The sequence below is a fragment of the Euprymna scolopes genome, chromosome 35, assembly GCF_053919585.1.
Source record: "Euprymna scolopes isolate OS-2025 chromosome 35, ASM5391958v1, whole genome shotgun sequence".
In the NCBI taxonomy this organism is placed as follows: Eukaryota; Metazoa; Mollusca; class Cephalopoda; order Sepiida; family Sepiolidae; genus Euprymna; species Euprymna scolopes.
In genome coordinates this window covers 75065536-75092044 of record NC_136516.1, presented here as the reverse complement: position 1 = coordinate 75092044, position 26509 = coordinate 75065536, and the positions used below count along the sequence as shown (strand labels likewise).

Here is a 26509-nt window from a genome sequence, read left to right as displayed (position 1 = left end):
GGACAAGGTGGATAGATTACATCTGTACATTTTTGTAACAAGTGGGGAACCTTACAACAAATGTCAGCCCTCTCACACTGGTGGAAGGACCCCAAGCGTCAAAAACTGATCCCGATTATCCCCTTCTTATTGCTGCCCTTAGGTGGGAGCCAAACTTAAACTAAGAGAGGCCTGAGAAAACTAGTGTTATCACTGGTTAAAAAGAGGTGAAAAGAAGTAAACAATTGTATATATATTTTTTTTCTTTTTGTTCATCATTTTCTTTTTTTACCCAGACTTAAGCTGTTGACCTTAAAGTGACCAAATAAAGCTCTCCTCCCAAATAAATGAGATTATTAACCTTATTCATGGTAAATGTTACCATGGGTAACATAAATTATTTATAAAGAAATAAAGTTGGGAACTTGGTAAAAAAACATTTTACCTACTCATTTGTTATATATTTGTGTTAAACAAAAAAAGGGGTTTGTATTACTGTACACATAGATTCAAAAAAGTTGTCAAAAGCAAATATATAACAAATAAATGTTATCAAAGGCAAGATAAGTTACTTTTCTACCAAACTGGATATAGTTTTTGTGTTTTTATTCAATGTAACATGTTTATTCAGCTCGAAAAACATGCAGTGTTTACCGATGTATTGGAAAATTCAAAATGGCGCCAAGCTTTTTCTTTAACACGGTCAGTTTGGGAAAAGGTGTTATAAATAATAAACTAGACAAAATACTGTTAAAAATTCGCTCAATATATGTTACCATGACATAAGTTGACATATATTCGGTGTTTTTTTTTAATAGTATTTTGTCTAGTTTATTATTTATAACACTTTTTCCCAAACTTACCGTGTTAAAGAGAGAGTCGGGTGCCATTTTGAATTTTCCAATACATCGGTAAACGCTGCATGTTTTTCTAGCTGAATAAACATGTTGCATTGAATAAAAACACAAAAAATATATCCAGTTTGGTAGAAAAGTAACTTATTTTGCCTTTGATAACATTTATTTGTTATATATTTGTTTTTTTGACAACTTTTTCGAATCTATGTGTACAGTAATACAAACCCCAAAAAAGTCATATTCAATAGAAGATATAAGCATGTCTAGTTACCGTTAATACTGGTTGTGAGCAAAGTAATAAATAGTTAGACATCTTATTCAATAAGTAATATAACTCACTGGATCGAGTGGAACCAAGATAAATTAACAGTTTGTTCTTTGATATGACATTTATCATAACTAGTGGGACCTGTGGAAATTCCACAGCAGCATCTTTCATATGTAATACATTGCTGCTGGCCATTTTGTGGACGTGCAGCATGAACGGAGACCCCACAATGTTATTGTACCTATTTACTATGCCTCCCCACGGGACAGAGTTAGACACCAGGGTCGTTTTTTTAACGTGGAGAAAAGGTACAAAAATAAAAATTGTCTCAGTCGTGAAGGATTTCTCCTCCGCCGAAAGAGAACAAGAAATGGAAGTGCAGCATTTGAAGAACATATACTACACTTTGATCTTGACCAAAATGATATTGTAGCCCTTTTGTTAAAACTGTAAAATTATTTATCTAAGTAATCTGGTTAATGTAGTGTCAGAATATATCTGATTATTATGGTTTATCTCCAATATCCTTTTAGGAGTCTGTGAAATATTTTTATTGTATGAACGCCCGGCGCGAATAGAAACCCCACAATATCATTAGACAGAACAGATACTTAGATCCTAACCAGAAGACTAAGAAGGTACATTTTAGTTTCATGTACGGTCCAAAAGCGACATCATTTTTTATTAATTTTTTTTTTTTAACATTGTGTATCGGGAGATCCTATTTATTAAAAAAAGAAGTTAGAAATTGATTATATACTACAAACAATAAATTAGCATATCTATACTAATAATTTAATGTTCGTAGTATGTTATTACCTTCTATCCTCCTTTTTAATAAATAAGATCTCCCGATCGAATAATTTATAATCTGGAAACCGTCACACATAAGTATGTTAAAGGTACTACGATATTAATATATAGATACCTTTCAGTTTAGTCTGATACATTACTTGTTTAAATAAAAAGATGTCTGACTGCTTATTACCTTACTCGCAACCAATATTTATGGTAACTTAACACGATTATGTCTTCTATTAAATATTTTTTTTATCATAAATACGTAAAAAAATAATTAGATAAACCAAAATAAACAGTGTTTTCCTATTGTACTGCCTTAAAGATAATTTGTGTTGTCGATAGTAATGCTTATCTGGATTTGGGCGGTACAAGAAGCTGAAAATAAGAAAAAGAACAAAGACATATTTTGTCACCTCGCCCCTCATGCCCCAAAGCAAAATGAACGAGACTTATTTCTACAAATTTATGGAGGGTTTAGGGCAGAGCCAAAAGATGCTCGACTGAACTCCAATCACTGGTTCCCTATTATAAGACATCCACAGCAAGAACTCATCTTCCCACCGCAACTGCAAACTTCCATGCAGTTTACAGCATATTCATCTTCAATTCAATGGCGGAATTGGTATGAATTAAAAAAAAAATACGAAAAATGATCATTATTTTTCGTAATTTTTTGATCATTGATCAAGTAGATGTACTTTTAGTAAAATATCAACGACAGTCACTTTCTGAAATGCGTTGGTTTAAAAATGTCGGGCTTTTAATTGTCAATTTAAATCGAGTTATCTCCCTTGTTTGAAGACATTACAACAAATAAAGCTTCATAATTCGATAAATTCTGTATTTTACTTGTAATTATTTTTCTACTGGATCATTTTTCGTACGTAATAATGTTTCAATCTGAAACGCGTTGATTTAAAAGATCAACGGTGTAAAGAAGCACCTAAAAGTGAAATCCAGGGAAACCAATTAGGATCGAACTAGTTACACACGAGCCTATCGGAGCATTAATAGAGATCAGCGTCCCCTTGCTTTCTTTTAATAAAAGATAAAATGAGAGTTTCAAGAATGGCGCCATCGATGTAGTAGAAGAATTTATGGGCTATGATCTGTCATAAAAAAAAAAAAAACTAAAAACTTTGAATTTAAAATGAAAACTTGAAAGACGAAGAGAAAAACGACGCCAAGCACTTCAATTTGCAGATTATTTTTATTCCTCATTTTCTGGGGTAGAAATGACAGAAGAAAGGATACAGAGATGGGTGGATGTGTTAATGGGCGAACGGGGGTAACTCAACGTAAGTAAAAAAAAAAAAAAAAAAAAAAAAAATATATATATATATATAAAATATTGAAAAAAAAAAAAAAAAAAAAAAAAAAACAATGATAAAAATTAAAAGTTAAATAGAGAAAAGGGTGTAAACTGTTTGTCGTCGCCCCTCCCGCCTCATGAGCCTGGATCCTACAGTGAAATATGACCCAGACCTAATTCTACCCCCCACCTTTTTTTTCCGATTTAGAGACAACTCTTTTCGACCCTCCCCCATCCTACCCCGGACCATTTAACTGACACAGAATCTTCCAGCATCTCTCCATCAACCCCTCCCACCACTAAACACATTCGCAGGCTCCGTGCCTTACGGCGCGAAAGCTACGTCGTCGACGGAGAAGGAATCGCTGAGAAGCTCGCGTAAAAGAGACAATATACTCTCATCCTCGCTTTCACACAAGTTCAAGGTAAATTACGTATTAAGAAATAAAATTATATAAGTTTAACAATTCTTAGTTCCGTCTTTCAGTCTATAATAAATACCAACGTGTATTTATTTGTATATTAGCAGGGAGATCAAACGTTGTCTGGGATTGAATGCTGATCAACGAAAGTTGCAAGCTCATATATTTTTCTTGTCATCGAAATCGGTGAAATCGTCCATTTTTCAATCAAATCGATTGATTGATTGCCTGCTCTAGTTGATAATCCATCACGGTGCATTGAGAGGAAGCTTCACATTTCTCCCCACAGTGACAGTCCCTAATACATTGTAGTCTACATTGCACTGTAGAGAACCTACTGTTGATTTTATAAAATTATTTTTTATAATGGATTGAATTAAAGCTTAAAACGAAAAAGTCAAGTATTATGGTTCAAGTGTGCTTTAAACAAACATTCATTTCGAATGCGCCACTGTCATATCAAAGAACCTACTGGTGATTTTATATGCTTGGCCTTTCAACTTGTGCGGTAATAAAACTTCTCAAATGCACTTGTGATGTTAGACTGTATAAAGTGTTAACTTAGGTCAAAATCGCTTGTTTCTTCTTTCATTGGATTTTTTTCGATTATCGATACTTATTGAAGACATTCCGATGCAATATCTAAGAACACTGCCAGACACAGTAAATTTTTATGAAATTTCTTTAAAAAGTTTTGGAGCCCATAGGGAACGAATTCAACACGTTCCTTTTATATAATAGTGTATGTGTGTGTGTGTGTGTGTGTGTGTGTGTGTGGGTTCGCGCATTAGTCTTGCTGATATTAACACAAATTAAAATGATTGCATAAAAAATAGATAAGTTACCAAAACCTTTTACAAAATATGTTCATAACTTTTCAAGGGAGGTAATTTATATGAAAATTATTAGTTTTTAAAATTACAATAAATTTATATTGAATATATTTTATAAAAGTTATACATTTAACAAAAATACTTGGTGCTGGATTAATAACGGTTGTATGGTAGGTAGTCTTTGTTTCTCCTTGTATTATATATCATACTTATCATAAGTACTTATCATGTCTAGGTCATTAGTTACTCGACCAAGGGCATTAAGACCATATGCTAAGGTTTTGATCCTCTTCTGTCCAAGAGTTTCAAGTAGCACTAGTAATTCACATGAAAAATATGAGGGCAGTGTCACTGGCTCAGTAGGAAAACTGGTATTGATATAGGTCTTTGTGGTTCTTCCATTCTGCAGCCAGGCATGACTTGAAAGTATTTACTGAGGGGGCATTGATGGTGTGAGAACGTAGCCTGTTCCAAATAGGAGCAACTCTACTAGAGAAAAAGTGGCTACGGGAGCCAGGATGATGCTGGATCTGCATATTCAGATTATGTCCCCTGATGGATAGGTTGAGGGCTGGAGCGAACGAACTGTTGCCACAGTTGGGGCAAGGTCTATTATAGCGGGCATTGTCAAAACCCTTTGGAATGTTAGAGTAGGAACGTTGAGACGAGTGAGGCATTCAGAGTAGGGTAAATCGGAGATGCCTTGTACAAGTTTTGCTGCCCTGCGCTGGACCCTTTCCAGGGTGTCTTTTTTTTTTTTTAACTTCGGGCACCAGACCACAGAAGCATATTCCAAGTGTGGGCGGATGAGGGACTTATAAAGAAGTAGGAAAGATTTTGTATCCAGAGTTGTAAACGTGTTTGGTGGCTCTGAGAATCCGGTTGGCTTTGTTGACTTGGAATTCAACATGCTTAGTGAAGGACAGTCTTCGGTCAATGATTACACCAAGATCGCATTATATATATATATATATATATATATATATATATATATATATATATATATATATACACACACACACACACACAAGAGGACATTTGTTTTGCATTCCCAAATGTTCACTCAAAAAAGAACCATAGTGCAAGTAATGCAAATTATCAATCCTCATCTAAAAAAAATTGCGAAGCAATAATTTGCAATCTTCAAATTTAAAATAAAACAATAGATGTAAATTATTTTCAAAGGAAATCGCTTCTTTTTTTTTTTTTTTTTTTTTTTTTTTTAATAATCTGTAAACTCTTGAGACAACTAATTCATTCATTATTTTTTTGTGGGGGTAGGGAGAATTCCGTACGACGATAGATATCAAATTTTTACACAGATTAATCGTTCTTAATATTATTTTTTGTAATATTAAGATTTATTAAAAAAAAAAAAAAAAAAAAAAAGGAATTTAAGCGTGATAAATCTACCTGCAGACAAAAAAAAAAAAAAAAAAAAAAAAAAAATCAGATATGAGGACGCATACCAAACAAATTCTGATTATATAATTTACAAATATTTTTATTTCATTATTTTGTGCGCGGCTGTGATTTGGCTTTATACGCATTAAATCAATTGAGATTTTTGCAATATTTTAAAAGAATCCCAGAATTTTCAAAAGAACGTTTTAATCTTTCCCCTTCTCCATATTTTACATATTTTCACAATTGAAACCAGCAAGATTTGCCTGGCAAATAGAAAGATAAATTAGATTATCACATACATACATCATTAGTTATCATTCCAAAATCAGATTTTCAGTTGGTATTTTGGAAGTTTGTCTTTTGCTCTTTAACTACGAAGCTTATTTGGAGCCCTAACGATAGATGAATGCAGAAACGTTTGTCGATCCACTTAAACTTCCCTCAATATATATATATATATATATATATATATATATATATATATATATAAGTGAACGTGTCTGTCTGTCTGTCTGTCTGTCTGTGTACATTTCCCTACGCAATAACTGTCAATTTTTAGTCTATAGACTCGAAATTTGAAATACCGAGTACTGAGATTTGGGAAAATCGATGTGACGGGTGTCAGCCAGAAATTTGGCTGTTAAGGGGTCAAATTTCAACGATTTGACCTTTAAGAACTCTACCAAACTCCTCCGACAATTTTGGGTCTAGACACTTGAAATTTTAGATATAGGTTCCTTGAACATGGATCTAACTTAATAAAGTGATTTGAGCCCGAAACAATAAATTTTAAGGGATCATAATAGGGGTCAAAGTTTTAAAAAATTAACCATTTTTTTTTTTGTTTTTTTGCTTTTTTTGCACAGCATACACCTCCAAACACCCGAGCAACGCCGGGCACCCCTGCTAGTATATATATATATATATATATATATATATATACATGCACACACACACTGGTAAAAATATGACCCTTTTGGGTCACCTTCTGAATTCCGATCTGATTGTTTGAAGGAAAAAACTGAGTTTGTAAAGCCAGTTATTTTTTTTTTTTTTAATTACGAAAAAACAATAATCCCAAATTAGTCTGTTTGCAATATCTCTTCCTTTCCCTATTCAGCTATGGTTTAAACAATATTACTACTGTGTTAATATTTCCTATAATGGACTATTCCAATTTTCTGTTTTAGAGTTAGTTTTAAATCCTTTTGACTCTCAATAGAGGTGAGGGGCAGGGAGATCCTAATAAACTTTTGCAATTCAAAATGTAAGATATATAAACAATTTTTTTTCCTGAACTCGTGTCCGGGACTTCCTTTATTCCTCACTATCCCAAATAATATTTATTGAGCATCCGGAAATTATTCAGTATTTATTTCTCTCCCATGGTGAGAAACGTCACAAGGGTTGGAAAGTAGGATTGAAAAGTCAGTATCTCCAAAGAGAGACACTTGGACCCGCAAAAAATGCCAGAGCAGCCCCGTCAACATTCCCTGGTAGGGACGCCTCAGACAATTAGCAATAAACTAACCCCTTCTCAAAGAGAAAAGGCGAAACCTGGGAAGATGGACCTCCTAGAACTGCACAGGATTAGCATCATACCGCAACAGGGCAAAAGTCATTGCAAGAATGGTCGCAACTCTGTTGACTCAGCATCCGGCAGTTACTGATCAAGGAGAACATCACCATACTGGAACAACATCTCTATCCATCTGGGGTTATTAGCGGGTTGGATGACCGCGTCCCTTGTTGAGACAAAGTACGTCCATTCCACAGTCGGAATACGGCCACGATTATCTTGATCTGAGTTAGTTAATAGAATTCTTTTGTGCGGGGCGTTTGCTCAGTTAGTAGAGTGCTTGTCTCACATATAAGAGGCTCAGGTTTTGAATCCCAAGTTTGGATATGTCTAACTGATGAACCCAAATGAGGGCGAAACTTGAGTCTTGAACTTCCGGTTTGTTGGCTGTCATGGCTCTTGCAAGCTGCGACGTTGTTTGGCTGTGGAAATAATTATATATCATGCTGGAATAAAAGTGTATACAAGTCCGTTTTCAGTATTAAAATTAATTTTTGAAACAGTGTAGCTTTTGTATATATTAATCAAATTATGAACAGACAAGAATACGACTTTATTATAATACAAAATTCAAGCAAGCAAGGACGCCTAGGCGGTCCACGATTTTATAATTATTAATATATATATTTTTTTATTCCTTTAAATTCTTTATCTCCTTTTAAGATCTAACCATAAAGAGCTAGAATGAAAGAGAAATTCCCATCCAACCGTGATGTTATTTGTTACCCATTTAAATATCAAATTGTCTTGAAAAAAAAATGGTAGGTGGGGTAGGAATTCACTCAACAAGAATGAATATTCTTCAAATGGGTCCATTCAACGGTTCAACCTGTCCTTAATGTTAGTTCAAGATTAAACGTGACAGACCGATGAAACGACCGATGACAGTGAACATCATCAGTCATATAGTTATGATTCTTTGAGGGGGGGGTACATTTTACATGCTGGCATGTGTTCGACGACTTTGAGAAATTAACTTTCAAACTAATTTATCTCTGACCAGGTCTTTATTTATCCCTCTTTTCTCTCAAGTCCATTTTTATCATTTCCTTCCATGTTTTTCTTAACTTTCTCCGGTGAACTGAATCTACTACCTCAACTGTTCTATATTCAACTCAAAAATTTTCATCATTTCTTTCAATGTGCCCATACCATCAAAGTTTACTTTTCTGCACACATCTCCCCATACTGACCAGATTTACCCTAAGCTAATCTGTTTTTAAAGGCACTTTGTGTGTGTGTGTGTGTGTGTATTCTTTATAGACTCCAAAACAGCTAGGCACACTTCTTTAAAATTTCACACAGATGTACTTTGTGTGTTTGAGAGTGTTTTTAGATAGGCTTTTGTATTGGAATGCCTCTGATAAGTATAAAAAATTAATAATCGAAAAAAATCCGATTAAAGGAACAGTCTACTTGTAAAGAACGTTAAGACCTAGCCTAACATCACAACTGTATTTGAGAAGTTTTATCACCGCACAAGCAGAAGAGCCCAGCGTATAAAATCAACATTAGGTTATTTGATAAGACAGGAGGTGTATTTGAAATGAAGGTTTCTGTACAGAGCACAATTGAGCCATGATACTTGACTTTTGCATTTCAAACTTTAATTGAAGCCATTATATTAAAATAATTTTATAAAATCAACAATAAGTTATCTACAGTGCAATGCAGACTATAATGTACAGTAGAACCCCGGGATATGGCATTAAAAATTAGTAACAAAATACAGTACAGTATACAACACACACCCACACATATATATATATAAAGTTGTAAAAATATATATGGCAATTAAGCTACACAGAATATTCCGCATTTCATATAACTTACATATTTTTATAACTTACTACCTATCTCTACTTATGTATTGAGCATTGTTGAAGTAAATACTTAAAGTTTATGCATAAAATAATACTTTTGTATATTAATTTATGTGATTAAATGAAGTAGTCATATATATATATATATATATATCAAATAACATTATAAATAACACCGTAAGGCGCCGCAAATATCGTAACCAGGGGCCGGAAAAAACATTGTATTCCACATTGTAACCTGAAAAACCGTATCCTAGGGCCACCGTATCCCGAGGTTCTACTGTACTGTGGACCATCATTGTAGAGAAGCATGTGAAGCTTCTTCCTGCTGCACCACAGTGAGCCCTCTTAGTAGAGCAAACAATGCTAGCTGAAAGACTGGCCCAAGACTGATAAATGGTGGGATTTTGTTTTTAAGCATATGGCGAAGTTCTTTTGGGGTATGCATACGAGTCTAGTAAGTAATGTCAAGAATGCATTTATTTCCAAATTTAAATTCTACCGACCGATGCTTAAAAGATGCGGCCATTCAATCCGTGTTCATTCAGTGACACAAACACTATTTCAACAAACATGCTATTTTAAATTTCAATACGACAGACCTATAAAAATATTATTTCAACAAACATGCTATTTCAAATTTTAATGTGACAGACAAACCTACAAAAATACTATTTCAAAATTAAGTGTGACAGACCAATGAATATGTTATTTTAAAATTTTAAGCACGACAGGCCAGTGGACATGTTATTTCAAAATTGAACATGACAGACCAGTGGAGAGTCTATTTCAAACATGGGCGTGACAGACCAACGAGGAAAAAACAGCCTCTCGGAGACGCTTAGTTGCATCCAAAATGAAAGGTGTCAATTTAAGCTGCACGTTTAATAACGAAAATGCTAGTTCAAACCGAAGCAAAGATGTGAGGACACATTTAAAAATGGTCACAAATGGAACTGGTTTGTTTGTTGTTGGCCATTACAAGAAATAAAAAATCGTACAAAAATGGAAACTGAAAATCTATTCAGTTCGTTAAATGGGCCAGAAGATCAAAAAAATGCACTCGACAATAGAATCTGCTTCGGTGATCACAGATCGCGAAGGTGGGGCAGAATGGAAGCGATTCCTCCACTCCCAAGGAAATAAACAAAGCACATGCACAGATAATTACTCCAAAGGCAATTTCGGATTCTTTAACAATACCTTTCCTTCAGGGTGTTGTTTATAACGTACATGTTGTACTTATAGTAGTGATGGGACAATTTTAAGAGCCCCCCCCCCCGATTCCGATACAATTACCGATTCTGATACAATTACCGATTCCGATACAATTACCAATTCAGATTCTTTATAAATCTCTATTTAACTATAAAATTGTTATTTTCCTCGATTTTTGTAAAAACACATGTTAAATATGCAGATATTTTCCTAAACTTCAAAATACACTTGTGGAGAGTGATCTATCGATTTTAGCTTTACTGGTTGTTTAAAATCAATCAATATTTATTATTTTATCATTACTACCAGCAATGGAAGATGTTGCTTTAAAGAAAATCAAATAAAAAAAGACAATTAAAAGAATCGCTTTGGCATCGGAAAATAGGTATTAATTTTTCCAATTCCGATACCCCCAAATGTTCCGATTTTTCAGATTCCCGATTCCGATTAATCGTCCGAACACTAACTTATAGTATTGAATATTTCTCATATGATATTCTTTCTGATAACTCGCTTCTAAAATATTTCTCCCTTCCTTATTTTCAGATCTACGCGGACACAAGAAACTATTCCACTGACAATTTAGATTGAACCGAAGGAGGACCGGTTTCTCAATCGGGATCCCTGGACCCTTTTTATTATTATTATTATTATTATTTTGATTTTCTTATAATTTTAGTCTAGCCGGGTATGAGGCATTCTACTGGATACCAAACATTCACCCGCTATCTCATACATTCTAGCCGATAGATTTTTAAAAGATTCTAACCGCTCTTTTAAGTGCAATTGTTTGTATCTCTCCTGCACTTGGTTTACTGGATATATCTGCCATTTGGAAATTGTTTTTCATGAGTCCGGTTGCCTCTATAATTAATAATTACTGGAATGATATAGATCTTCATAAAATTCCATTTTTTTTTTTTTTCATGTTGCACATAAGACCTTGGTATTTCTTTGGCATAAACTTCCAAATGACGTAATAAATGCTCAATATCACAACAATTGAAGATGAATTTGGACAAGTGCAGGGCTGCTGTATCCTCTTCTGTATAAATTTATACCACCCCTTCCCTACATGGTAATTTAAGCACGATTTTGCCAACGAAATTTAATTGAAAAGGATATAGTCTGGTATCGCAGAAACGGATGTAGAGGCGCTTGAGGTTAAATTTAAAATGTTGAAAAAAAAAAAAAAAATTCTAACGCACACAAAAACGAGGTCTATACATATTACACACACACACACACACACAAAGTTAAAGATATTCAGGAGATTTAAAAGGAGGTTATTAAGAGTGCTCATTAAAAAAGAGCAAAATATAATATTTATATAGACAAATATTACATAGTCGCTACACACTGAACATGCTAATGTTTCAGAGCAATTGGTTTATAAAAAACACAAAGTTCCTTGTCAGGCGACAGAAATTTATCTGCTATTCAAAAAATATATTAAATCGCTAACTTGAAATGGGGGGGGTGATATTAAGTGACATTTTAGACTCAAAAATAGAAGGCGATGTGAAAGCTTACCCCCTTTTCCGTGTAGCGACTATGTACTACACATAAATAAAATCTAAATGGATAAATGCTAAAGTTTTCATCAATCACAAATACACCATAAAAACCGAGTTACTCTAACTAATGTATAGGTTTTTTTTGTTTTTTTGTTTTTTTTTAAATATTGCATGTCTCGTAACAACCGACCAAATATGTATTTATTTCGTTTACATAACTATTTTTGAAACAGATTATAATAAATTAATGTTTAGTGTTTTTCCCTATATAGAATAGTTTAACAGTAAAATTAGTGACTTTTTTTTTTAAATGGAAGACAAGATATGAAATCACTTAATGTAAGGAGTAAAAAAAATATAACTCCAATTTAAAAACTAACCAACAATAATTGTTAGATGAATAGATTCTGACCAAGAAAACAGCAATTTTTCTTCCTTTATCAGAAACATCGCTTATGAAATGCGAGGACTAAAGGATAAGAGGGAGAAAGAAAGGGAAAGGGTAGAGAGATATAGTGGGGGGGGGGTAGGTATTTATTTGCTTCTCCACGTAAGCTAAATATGACACAAGGTCAGTTTTTATGTGTAGTGAAGGGGAGGGGAAGGGGGAATGGTATGTAGGGCTGCCCCTACATGGACCAACAACCAATTGCCACAAGGGCAATGGTCTCAAAGTGCAGCATCTGCCGGAACAGATACTACACTAGAGAGAGAAAGAGAGAGAGAGAGAGAGAGAGAGAGAGAGAGAGAGAGAGAGAGAGAGATTGTCTTTTTTTTGTATGGTTTTAATAATAAAAAGTAAACTTCTTTTCTCTCGAAAGGAAGGCTAAAGCTGTAAAAAGGGGAGAGGCCCGGAAGGCGGAGGAGGGGGGGGTCTATAGCCTGTAACAAGTATCAAACAATCTTGACCTCAATTGAAAAGACACGAATTTCTGAGTTTAAGGGAGAGAAAATCTCAAGTTACACTTTGGAGCAATAATTAAAATTATAAATAAGTCGTGGGGAGGGGGAGAGGCATATTTTATACAGAAAGAGGAAAATGGGAAAAGGAGAGAGAAAGGGAGGAGAGAAAAAGAAAGAAAGGAAGAGAAGAGGAAAGTCACATTCGCACACACCGATTTTTATATCAATTTTTTGAAGAAACAAAAAAAAATAAAAAATAAAATAAAATGAAAATCTGAATAATTCCAACAAAATTCAGTTCTTTAATTAAAGGGGTGGGTGGGATACTTACCCCCCCCCCGCTTCACATTCGAATCATTGTAAGTGTAAAATAACAACGGTATACCGCCGCCACCACTATCCGTCGTTGTCTCTGCGAGCCACAGTTTTATTGTAATTAGCGGCCCACAATAGAAGAAGCAGATCTATCTATCACCCCCCACCCTCTTCCGATTCACTACTACCATTCTTGTACGAGACGAGGGGTAGGGGAGAGAGAAGAGATCTGAAGGGGGAGGGAGGATTACAGAATTAAAACAAAAGGTAATTTTTTTTTTAACGAAAGTGTTTAAAACAATCCTACAAAAGCAGACAAGTAGAAAAAAAAAAAAGAGAAGAGAAAAAGAAAAGAGACGTAAAAGAAAGAGAAACGCGTACAGAAAAGAGAAAAACGCAAAAAAAAAGAGAAAAAAAGCACAAAGAGAAAAAAAAGCACAAGAGAAAAAAAGCACAAGAGAAAAAAAGCACAAAGAGAAAAAAGAACAAAGAGAAAAAAAGCAGAGAAAGAGAAAAAGAGCACAGAAAGAGAAAAAGAGCACAGAAAGAGAAAAAAGAAAAAAAAAGAAAAAAGCAGAAAAAGAAAAAAAGAGCAAAGAAAGAGAAAAAAAAGCAAAAAGAAAAAAGAGAAAAAAGCAAAGAAAGAAAAAAGGCAAAGAACGGTTTCGCACTATCAACCAAACTCCAACTCCTGTCTGTGTCTCACCGCTGAAATATTGCATCCCTGTGGCACAGGGACCCTGTGCCTATTTTATAAGTACAACACAACACCCTCGACTAACCCAACAAGCAGCAAAATCCCACCTTTACACTGTAGAGATAGATCACTAAATGTTGGAAAGCCTTCACTCAAATAAGTTTCTGCCATCGACTTTGGAATTTCCTAACGGGTCTCCGCTTTTCCCTGACTGTACTGGCACATAAGTTTAAGTGTAATGTGAACAGACATCTCGTTGCTTAACGCCCTACATAGTGTCATCCTTGTAAATTTGGTCTCGATAGTAGCCTCTTATGCACTGTGCCTTGTTTGAGGCGAAAAAAAAAACAGTTAAAAGAGAGGCGGTAAAGAAAGAGAGAGAGAAGTAAAGAAAGAGAGAGAGAGGTAAAGAAAGAGCGAAAAGGAAAAAGGAGAAAGGAAGGAAAAGGAGAAAGAAAGGAAAAGGAGAAAGAAAGGAAAAGGAGAAAGAAAGGAACATGAAAATGGCAAGAAAGGGAGAAAAGATAAAAGGGGTGAAGAGAAAGGGAAGAAGAAAATGGAAAAAGAAAAGAAAAGGGGGAAAACAGGAAAAAAAATTCAACTTATCATTCGGCGCCTGGGATCTTTTAAGTTTTTTTTTTTTTTTTTTTTTTTTTTTTGCTAATTCTTTTGCTAAAAGATGGAGGAGACATCTATGATCTCACATAGATAACAAAGATACATTAAAGTTTAAACCTTTTGTAAACGAGTTCAGACAAAAAAAAAAAAAGAAAAAAAAAAGAAAAGATAAAGGGCTAAATCCTTAAAACGCACACATTTAGACAATAAACCTAAACGTATACCATCTGCTGCGATTAAAAAAACAAAAACTATTTGAAACGAAAGTTGTAAAAAAATAATCTATCCTATATATCTATAAAAGTGAGAATGTGTGTGTGTGTGAGGACACTTCTCAACCTATATAAACGAATTTTTTGATATACAAACTTGAAATTTGGTATATAGGATAATCAGACATGTGGAAAACGTTTTAATCGGTTTTCATCCGGGGAAAAAGGCAGTTAAGGCTACGTAGTTCTCGCTTTCTGTATTTTGCCCTTTAGTCCTCATATTCTATGAGCGATGTTTCTGACAAATGGAAGAGAACTGCTGTTTTCTGGACCAGAATCTATCCATCTAACACTCATCTAACACTTATCGTTGGCTATATATTTTTCCCCCCATTAAGTAGTATTTTTTTGCATCTTACATTAAGTGAATTCATGCCTTGTCTGGAGCGATTTCCACTAAAAAAAATCCCCCCCCCCTTAATTTTTCAAAATACAAATATTTTCTTGCAAGAAATTAAGTTTGGTTTGCTTGTTTTGTTTTACGTCATATCAACCCTTTTCAGGTTATTATTCCAAATCATTTAATTTTGGTGCACGTTTTTATGCTTCAAGTTCTTTGTATCATCAATAAATATTTGAAGATGTTTTATTTTATCGTTTTATAGAGAAAAATTGTATGTTTGTGTTGTTTTTGTTTTTTTTTACTTTGCAGAACATGATTGAGTTTTGCAAAGGGAAAGGAAAATACAATGGTATCATTGTTTGGTGCATTTTTATATTAAGAAGCCTGATCTGGTATGGCACCAATGTAAGAAATTCGGAGAAAAGGCCAAAAAAGATTAGGGTATGTGTCTAAAGGGACATGGTCAATTAGCGAAATAAAAGTCAAAATAAGCAACATCTGGTAAATACAGTTAATTATGTAAGCAAACTTTTATGATAGAAAGATCAATTTATTTTTTAAAAGGGATCAATTTTGGGGGTGGATACTCCAATTGTCAAACTCATAGAATTCCCAACCATATCGCCATGAAAAAGCCATCTTATTAAAGCTTAAAATGAGGGGTAGTCAAGCTTTAACATCACACCCACTATCCCCTCTCCCCACATACAAATTCAGCAGAGTCATTCAATTTTACCTGAAAATGATTAAATTATGCATATTCACCAAAGCTAACTTACAGTTCCTTTGACCAACAACTGCAGTCTTGTGGAACTTTCTTTCTGCTGACTGTTTTCCCCTACTTATAATCTAGACTTTTTCAAGACTGAGGTTTGGACTTTTGGCCAAGATCAAAGTGTAGTATATGTTCTTCAGATGCTGCACTTCCATTTCTTGTTCTCTGTCAGTGGAGGAACAGCCCTTCACGACTTGGACAATTTTTTTTATTTTTGTACCTTTTCTCTACATTAAAAAACGACCCTGGTGTCTAACTCTGTCCCGTGGGGAGGCATTGTAAATAAGTATAATCATCTTTCGTTATACTTAGCTTCCTAGAACAAGTGATTTCATGCAAGGTCGAGAGCTACTTCCATTAAGAATATATATATATATATATATATATATATATATATATATCTGTTGTAAAGAAAACTAGATTAGAGTAGTTCTTATTTATTTATTATTTTTGGTCCCCCCACAAAAGGAGGGTGGACCTGTAAATTCACCCTTGTCCGTTCGTCAGTTTGTCTGTCCGCAATTTTCTCAATAACCACACTTTGAAGTTTTTGGAAATTTTGCCCAAACATTAAATATGATATGAGTAAAAAAGTAACAGAACGGATTTTTCGGGAAAACTCCAGTTGTCCCCTAGGGATGCCTTTCGGGTTAAAATGGCTAAAATTGACGTTTTTATGCTGATAAAAAAAGAAGTTGATGTCTTGAATTTTTATGAAACTTTCTGAAAAGTTGTAAATAACTGATTTCTATATAATTTTGTTTGTCTATACTTGGCGATAACTCTTGGGTGTGCCCCAGGGGCTCTTTTAGGGCTAATAAAAACACTCCATTTTTGAGACTATTTTACTATATTTGTCCAAAATTTTCTGTGTATGTCTATTTAGCAGTTTTGCATGGTGCTGAACTCAAAATTAAATATGTTAAGGCCTTGAGAACTTTGGGCCTAAATGGGGGTGGGGCAAATGATGGTCATTTCTTTTTTTTGAACTCAAATTTGTTAAGGCCTAAAACTGCACCGTTTGTTCATTTTCACCAGGATTTGACGTCCCCTAAATATGGGGTGGGGGTGGGGGTAAATGTTGAACTTTGTCATTTTTTCTATGCCTCGTTTACTGTGCACTCACGGGAGACCATGCATACTTCACTTGTTTTAATAGAAATCGCTCCAGACACGATGTGACGCCATTAAGGAGCTAACAAGAATGAAAGATGATTATCATAAACACAGAAAATGTCTATTGGCTTTAGTCTTTTAAATATCAAAGCTTTAGTTCGAAGGAAAACAATGAGCAGGAAGAGAGTTCCACAATCTTGCAACTCTTGTAAAGAAGCTATTGGAATAAGAAGCTATATTACAATGGAGTTATCAAAACAGCGAATTGATGGAGACCACTAGACCAACAAGTCAAATGAGCTGGAACAAAGGAAGCAGGAAATAGATCAGACAATTCGGAAGAACATATGCCATAAGAGTATTTATAGAAAATACTGAGACTAGCAACATCACGTCTATGACAGGTTGCAGAGAAGAAGAAAGGGTGGAGGTCAATCAAATTGCAGATACGATTCTGCACTTTATTAAGAACCTTCAAATGGGACAGAGATTCACCAGTCCAAATATGACAAAAGTACTCCATACATTGCTTGTACTCTGATTCTCATAGGATAGGGAACCAGACGTACAGAAAGACACAGATAGACCAGCCTTTAACTGACGAACAAACCAAAAGCTGTAAATTTTTAATTAACAAACAATGAATCAACAAATGTTGATTATCACAACAGTGAGAGAGTTTACAAGAAAATCTGAGGAGAATATGCCTGTCACCAAAGACTTGCATCATAATTCTATGATGCAAGTCTTTGGTGACAGGCATATTCTCTTGACTCTCTTGCTCCATCGTACATATTCTTCTGACCTAACTCCTTCAGATTATCACTTATTTCAATGATTTTTTTTTTTTTTTTTTTTACATGGTAGTCACCACTTACAAAGGCCTGAAATCCACTCAGGGATAAGAGTTATTGCGTGTACAATAATCAATGGGGTAATATCGTAGTAATCGTTAGTAATCAATATTTGATAAAGTGTCTTAGTTAAGGGGGTGGTTTATCAGGAATTTGTTTATGTTGGACTTGAAGACATCCAAGTTGTAGCCAGGAGGGAAACAGGCAAACGGAAGAGAGTGCCACGGGCGTGCACTTCTAGAAAGAAGCTTTGTTCATGGAATCTACGTCTTGATTTAGGCACAGATAAAGAATGGGGAAAATTATTGACAGTGGTTTCAGCTAGACGAGTGTTTACAAAACTATTTAGATGTCCTTAAGTTAAAATTGCAAGAGGAGATTGATCAGGAGTAAGATTTTTATTTGACATGAAAACCTAAAGAATTTTACAAACTAAAGATTTATAAGCTTGTTGATAAATGGAATCAAGTTATAGAGAGTTACGCTCTTATTGTTATAAAAATGTTCCAAAACATTTTCGAAATGTTAAATCAGCAAAACCTTTTATACTAACCTAGTGTGTGTGTGGTCCCTATAGCAAGAAAGATTAAACAATGTATATGAAAATCTAATAGTATTGTGAAAGGCAATAGAAATGTTCCCAGATCTCTAAGTGCACCTCTAAGGGGCTGTGAGGTCATAACCTCCTTCAAACTTCAAATATATCCCATTTTGATGAAATTTATATCATATGGATAAAATTTTATGGGGAAAACAATGGAAGTGGTCTTGGATCTCTATATTACCCTCTATGCAGGAATAGATGTGCCCCTGCTTCTAGGTGACCCATGAGGACAGAATCTCTTTAAGGTATCAAATACACATATATCCGATTTCAACGAAATTTTAGCTAAATGAAGGAGACACTAATTTAGAGAGTATTTCAATATTTCAATTTAAAACTTCAATAATTCAGAGTTTATAGTTTGCCCAAAGCTATTAACAAAAATAAAAATAAAAATGAAATAAAAATAGAAGAGGTTTAAAAGTGTGTGTAACATCTTTATATTAAAACTTCTATCTCTCTACCTCTTTTAATCTGTTTTTATCTTCATTCTTTCCCTCCTCTTCCCAGTTGTCTGCACACCCCTCTCTTCCCCTTCTATAATCTTTATATATATATATATATATATATATATATATATATATATATATATAAATCTCGCCTGTCTGTTTAAATGTATGTATATATGTGTTTGTATGTCTGCCTAAAATTTTCAACAAAGGTGACAGATTTTCACGAGATCGGTATCATTTTGAAGCTTGACCCTTCGGACTACAAATACCGAAAAACTAGCTAAAAACATTAATTCCTTCACCCTCAACTGGGTATTTTTCTACAGGGAGGGGTCGCTTTTTTCGCCAATATTTTCGAAAGTCATCCCCTCTTTTCGATTGACTAGCCTTAATTTAAACCTTCGCCACTTCCAGTTTGGCGATGGGCACAACAGCAAAGATGTCACTTTTTTTTTTTTTTTCCACATTCTTTTCCTCCTTCGCGGGTACGGGGTTTGGGTTTGAGTCTGCCTGCCTACTACCACATTTTTTTTTTTTTTTTCTTAACACACACCTCTAAACACCCGGAGAAACACTGGGCACCCAGGCTAGTAATATATATAATAGATAACATTAGAAAAAGTCACCCCCCCCCCCGACTAAACATGGTCCAGTTGACACCCAAAGAATGAATAATTGCTTTATTTTTCATTTTTATACATCCAGGGCAACGGCAATAAAAACAATATAAACTGTGTGTCTTTGCTTAGTAATTTTGAACTCTTCAAAATTCAATTTGAAAGTCGTTTTTTCCTGGCTTGAATTAAAGTTCTAAGTAAAATAAATAAATAAATAAATAAATAAAAATCAAATATTGTGGGTTTTGTGCTTTTAAACCAAAACAAAAAGGAATTTTCTAAAGATCCCTGTAGTATGAAAGAATTCTGGAAACTATGTTGGGGTGGAGCGGAAGGAGGTTAGTTCACAAAGAAAAATAGTTTTTAAGTTTCCCTGGAACATTTTGGAGGGGAGAGGATTAAACAGTGATAGAAGAAATTAAGAATGATGGATTTAGATGAGAGTGATAGAGAGTGAGAGAGACAGGGAGGGGGAGGGAAAGAGAGTGAGAGATAGGGAGGGAGAGAGAAAGAGACAGGGAGGGAGCAAGAAAGAGACGGGGAGGGAGAGAGAAAGAGATGGGGAGGGAGAGAGAAAGAGATGGGGAGGGAGAGAGAAAGAGACAGGGAGGGAGAGACAGAGGGAATGTGAGAGACAAAGAAAGCTTGCGAGAGACAAAGAGGGGGAAAATGTTGAAGAGGGCCAGACTGCTAATGAGTGATGAGGGTAAATTATTCACAGAAATGGTAGAGGGGAATGAGTCAGGGCACCAAGAAAGGGCAGTGGGGGTGCAGGGCAGTAGGGGTTACAGTTAGCATATTATTAAAGCTTCTTTGATGTACCCTGTCAAGTAGATTTTCTTCTATGTCATCCTCTTCGTCCCCCCCCCTTCGCACTATGCCCTGCTTTTTCCACCATGTTGTAGACAATCTTATTATTCTGAATATTTCAGTGCTAAGTAGACCCATGGGTCAAGGAGACCAACCTCCACCCCTTCCTTCTTACAGAGAGGATTGCAAGGCTGACCTGAACATTGGTCAAAGAGTGACAAAAAAATAAATAAAAAATAAGTGTGAAAATATTGCTGACCTCTTCTGCGCATGGAGACAAAATTATTTGCTAAGGGTCAGCAACCAAAGACTTAATTACCACACATCCACCTCATATAATCTGACACATTTTTTCAATTAAATGGACCCAGACAATTCATTTGTGTTTAGCATTCTCATGGACTTAGAGGTGACACTATATTACAATATATATGTAGTAACTGTCTGTATTTTTGAGATGAGGTGTTTTCATTGATTGAGATTGTCTGACTGACATGACTATTTCATATATATGTGTTTGTGGGGAGGGATGGGGGGTGGAGAAGTAGGGCCTTTTTCAATTATATTTCACCCTTAATTTATACCAATCTTTTTTTTTTATGAAGCTAGATGTATGCTAAATTTAACCAGTGCAGAAAAATAGATGACAAAACAGCTATATTCTGAATTCCAAGATGTTATTATTCTTACCACTTATTTCTTTCACTTTTTTAACAGCAGCTGTTTCGTAGTGCAGAAACAATCGTACAATTATCATGGCAATTTTGAATATTTTCCGCACAGAATAGGAACTTTTTAACTTTAAAAAGAAGATAAAAAGAATTGGCCATGATTACATAGATTCAAAAATCTCCTAAGTATATTTGCATCGTGTGAGATCCATGTTATATATATATATATATATATATACATATATATATATATATATATATATATATATATATAAATAAATCTCTAAATATTTAACTATATAGCTGTATTTTGGGTGTGTATTACTGTACACATAGATTCGAAAAAGTTGTCAAAAAACAAATATATAACAAATAAATGTTATCAAAGGCAAGATAAGTTACTTTTCTACCAAACTGGATATAATTTTCGTGTTTTTATTCAATTTAACATGTTTATTCAGAATCGAAAAGCATACAGTGTTTAGCGATGTATTGGAAATTTCAAGATGGCGGCCGATTCTCTCTTTAACACGGTAAGTTCAGGAAAAGGTGTTATAAATAATAAACTAGACAAAATACTATTAAAAACCACCGAATATATGTCAAGTTATGTCACGGTAACATATATTGAGCGAATTTCTAACAGTATTTTGTCTAGTTTATTATTTATTACACCTTTTTCCAAACTTACCGTGTTAAAGAGAGAATCGGCCGCCATCTTAATTTTTCCAATACATCGGTAAACACTGTATGCTTTTCGAGTCTGAATAAACATGTTAAATTGAATAAAAACACGAAAATTATATCCAGTTTGGTAGAAAAGTAACTTATCTTGCCTTTGATAACATTTATTTGTTATATATTTGTTTTTTGACAACTTTTTCGAATCTATGTGTACAGTAATACAAACCTCTGTATTTTTTCTCCGATTACCATAGAAACACAGATGTTAAATGTGTAGATATTTTCCTGAATGTAGAAATATACTTGTCAAGGAAGATCTATCGATTTTAACTTCACTAGTGGTTTAAAAATCAATAAATATTTATTTTATCATTATTACCAGCAATGGAAGATTTTGCTTTAAAAAAAAAAAAAAAAAAAAAAAAAAAACAATTAAAAGAATCGTTTTGGCATCAGAAAATCAGAACAAATTTTTCCGATTCCGATACCCTCAAATATTTCGATTTTTCCGATTCTGATTAATCGTCCCAATGCAAACATTATTGGCTACATATTTGCACACATGTTTCTGCCGCAATTCTTTTAGAGAAGCAGAGTTCTCAGGTCAGATTTCCTTTAATATAAAAGAATCATATTAAAATAGTCTTTTATACAAAATTTATTTGAAAAGGAATTGAAAATCATAAAAAAGAAAAGAAGAAAGGAGAGAACAGAGAAAAGGAGTTGGAGGAGAAGGATTAGGACAGGAGGCTTAAAATTTGGGAAGCAAACTTCCTTGATAATTATATCAACTTTTACTTTTAATTTTCTTTCTATTACTTTACAGTGTTGTGGATTTTGGAGTTGCTCAGCAGTCATGTTTTTTGTTTTTTTTTTAAACATAATAAATACATAATAGAATTTGTTTTATTATTTAGAAAGGTCAGAGATCTAAAATACTTTTAGATAGGTACATGCAATAATGGCAGAAAAAGGATAGGGGGAGGTAGCTTTTAAAGCAGGTTCATCATAAATTTTTTTGAGGTTTCCCAAGGCGACAATAGGAAGCTGACAAATTAAGCTAAATTTTGAAGTTAAATAAATTAACTGTAAAAATCCTTTTGAAAGCTAAATATTAGTTTTCGGGGTCTATTTCAAAGATAGTAAGTCCTAAGATATTGAATTAAATGAAAGAGTACCTTATTTGGAATTTCTAAAAAATTAGAGCTTAAAACACTATTTTAACAAAATAATTATTAGCTTTGGCATGACATATAGATTTCAAAACATGAAATTTTTTATTTATTTATTTATTTTTTTTTATTAGATTTTCACCCCAAACAAAGTACATTGCTACTTTGGTGTAGGGGGCTACTATCAGGGGCAACAACTACTGGGGTACTATGTAGGGATTTGGGCAGCAAGATGTTGGTTCAAGTTGCACTTGAACTTCTGCACGTCAGTACAGTTGGGGAAGCAGTGACCTGGGGAAGAAACTACTGGAGTAGAAAGATCTTTTACATCTAGGGATCTCTATAGTGTTGGGGTGGGATTTTGCAGCCTGTTGGGTCTGTCGAGGGTGTTCACGTCGTGGGGGCACAAGTGCTTGCAGTTCATCAGAGCATTCACCATTAAAATACTTGTAGAGGATGCAACGTTTAGCGTTAGAAAGTTTTTTTTTATAGTCCAAAGCAATTTATGAAATGTCTTCAATAAGTTTCCAGACATTTTTGTATGAGCACTTTTATCCATGAAATTGTTTATTTGGCCAATCAACTCTGGTGTTCTGACTTCCTTACTCCTCCCACACCTTTCATCATCTATCACAGACTCCCTGCTTTCCTTGAATCTCTTATACCACTCAAAAACTGATGCTTGATTCATGCAAGATGGTCCAACAGCAAACTGAAGAATTTTATTGCATATCACTCTTCTGAAATTTCCTCACGTCCAGATTGAAATTTACTAGCTGTGGCTTCAGTAGGGTGCATTCCAATTCCTGCTGTAGCTGATCATTCAAACCTGAAATCATAAAAATTGATCAGTCATCCCATAAGATGTATAGCAATAACATATTGAATTTTCAAGAGTCCATGACCATTTTAAATGCCTGTACAAAAGTCTGGAAACTTATTTAAACCATCTTATCTTTTGATTTAACGATGTATTGTATGCAGTTTTTTCACAATTATATAATCCCACCCCCCAGCCTAGTAAAAATACAGAGCATGAATTTACTGGTATATATTTACTTCAACTGACACTATACAGTACTATGATCTTCCATTGATACCTTCGGTTTCAGTGAACACTGGAAACTCATATTGCAGGGCTAAACACACCTAATGTAGCACATTCTTTAGTAAAAGTTTTTTTATACAGGGTGGAACAATAAAATTGTCGCCCTATAAAAAAAAAAAAAAAAAAAAAAAAAAAAAAAAACCGACAAGATCCCATTTCCATTTCATGAAAACCGGTTTTTGTTTTTTGTTGCAGACCATCTACTAGTTGAACAGTTGTGTACAAATCCCAAAAGTGATAGGAGCCTTTTATCATATCTAAAAGTGACACAATGTTCAACAAGCGAGATCGGAGATGTGCTGTTATACAATTCATGCTCTCTACTGATTTAAGTTATGATAACAGGACCATTGCCAACACCCTCAAAATGCATCGCTGGATTGCAACAAATAACAAGAACGTGCCTATGGTGATAAAAACAAAGTTTCTGACCAAAGTTATGATCTTTGGTGTGGTTTCAAGTGAAGGACACATCATGCCACCTCACATCTTCGAAGTCTGCTTGAAAGTTAACACTAAAATGTACTTGGATGTGCTGAAGAGTGTGGTGATCCCCTGGTGCAATCAGGTGGCTGCTGGCACACTCAGGCTTGGCTTCAGAAGGAGTACTACGACATTGTACCTTTCTCTCACTGGCCTACCTTCTTCCCGACCTGAACTCACTGGACTACTTCGTTTGGTCATACATCGAGAACATCACCAACATGACCTCTCACAACACAAAAGCCAATCTGATCACCACCATCCACTGAGTTTTCGCCAAGCTCTCGCCGGCACTTGTGGAAAAGGCATACTCCCAGTTCTGAACTCATATTGAGGCGGTGATTGAGGCTGAAGGCGGCTACATTGAATAGATGTCAGCTCTACTACATAACCAAGTTAGCTGAATTGATTTTTTCAATGAAAGTTTTAAAATAAAGCTGTAGTGTTGTTTTATTCGTTTTACCCTGTAGTACGATTCACTATGGCATTCTCCAGATGGTGAGGGGGGGGGAAACGTCTAAGGTACAACTAAAATTAAGAATCCGAATATAATGTGAATATATATTCAGTTAATATAAAGAATATTACTAAAAACGTGAGAGAAATACAATCTATCAATAAACAACTATTGAAAATGTTGCTAAAATGTTGAGTTTAACTACATACACACATTTCCTCACATTTAAAACGTGATTGTCATGAAGGACTAGCAGTAAGAAGCTTGGGGTTTGCTTTACTGTACACAGATTCGAAAAAGTTATCAAAAAACAATTATATAACAAATAAATGTTATCAAAGGCAAGACAAGTTACTCTTCTACCTATCTGGAAAAGTTTTTAGTGATTTTACTCACTTTAAAACGTGTAATCAGTTCGAAAATCAGTGTTTATCGATATATTTAAAAAAAAAAAATGGCGGGATGCTTGTTGTTGAACATGATAAGTTTGTGAAAATGAGTTGAAACAAACAAATTATACAAAACACTGTTAGAAAATCACCGAATATATGTCTGCCCATGTCACGGTAACATATATTGAGCGAGTTTCTAACAGTATTTTGTATAGTTTTTTTTTGTTTGTTTAAACTCCTTTTCCCAAACTTACCGTGTTCACAGAGAGCATGCCGCGATTTGCATTTTCCAAATACATCGGTAAACACCATGTTTTTCAAGCCGAATAAACGTTACATTAAATAAAAACACTAAAAAAGTAATTTATCTTTCCTTTGATAAAATTTATTTGTTATATATTTGTTTTTTGACAAATTTTTCGAATCAAATGTATAGTAATATAAATCTGAAGCTTGGGTTCAAGTTATTCAGGCTTGCTGTTTGAATCGTTTGGCAGACGTTAGTTACATAATTCATACTGATGATTGTTAGTGAACACAAAACATGTCTATGAACATAAGATAATGTCTATGAATATCAAAAATAATTAAACATTTTAAGATAATTATGCTGTACTCTATAGAGAAGAAAAAGAAGCAGTTCTTTGGCAATGTGTTCCCATGCAAAGAAGCTAAGCTCTGTTCATGAAAATTTCTATCGATTAAATTAACCCTAACACTTAAAAAGAGGGTGCACGGGTTTCCAAGTAGGAAATTACAAATGACTAATTTCAATTAGGTCTGTAAAAAAAAAAAAAAAAAAAAAAAAAAAAAAAAAATGGAAATTTTGTGGTAAAGTAATTTGTTTTGTTTTATTTCAATCCACCCTCTCAGGGGTTAAAAAAAAAAAAAAAAAAAAAAAAAAAAAGCAGACGTTTGTTTACAACATTTGGCGCCAATTTCCAGAACCTATACTTAAGAAATACCGTAATAATATTAAACTAATTACAAGTCAAGTGAGAAAGCAACAAGAGACAGTGAAATGAAGGAAGAAGACAGGTGAAACCAAATACTTTTAAGTAGGGATGTAAGGATAAAGTTAGTAGTGTGTGTGTGTGTGGGGGGGGGGGAGGTATGTGTCTCATTAATTTTATAACACACTAAAACGTTC

General features: G+C 34.3%; 1 protein-coding gene and 1 long non-coding RNA gene across 5 annotated transcripts in view; one reads left to right on the top strand and one right to left on the bottom strand.

Moving 5' to 3' along the window:
* The window catches only part of LOC145259940 (N-chimaerin-like), a 423244-nt gene that overhangs the window by 227996 nt on the left and 168739 nt on the right, over positions 1–26509 (bottom strand). The window lies entirely within an intron of this gene.
* Positions 3236–12074, top strand: LOC145259938 (uncharacterized). The gene is made up of 2 exons (XR_013864232.1): positions 3236–3642; positions 11046–12074. It is a non-coding gene; the product is annotated as an uncharacterized LOC145259938 (long non-coding RNA).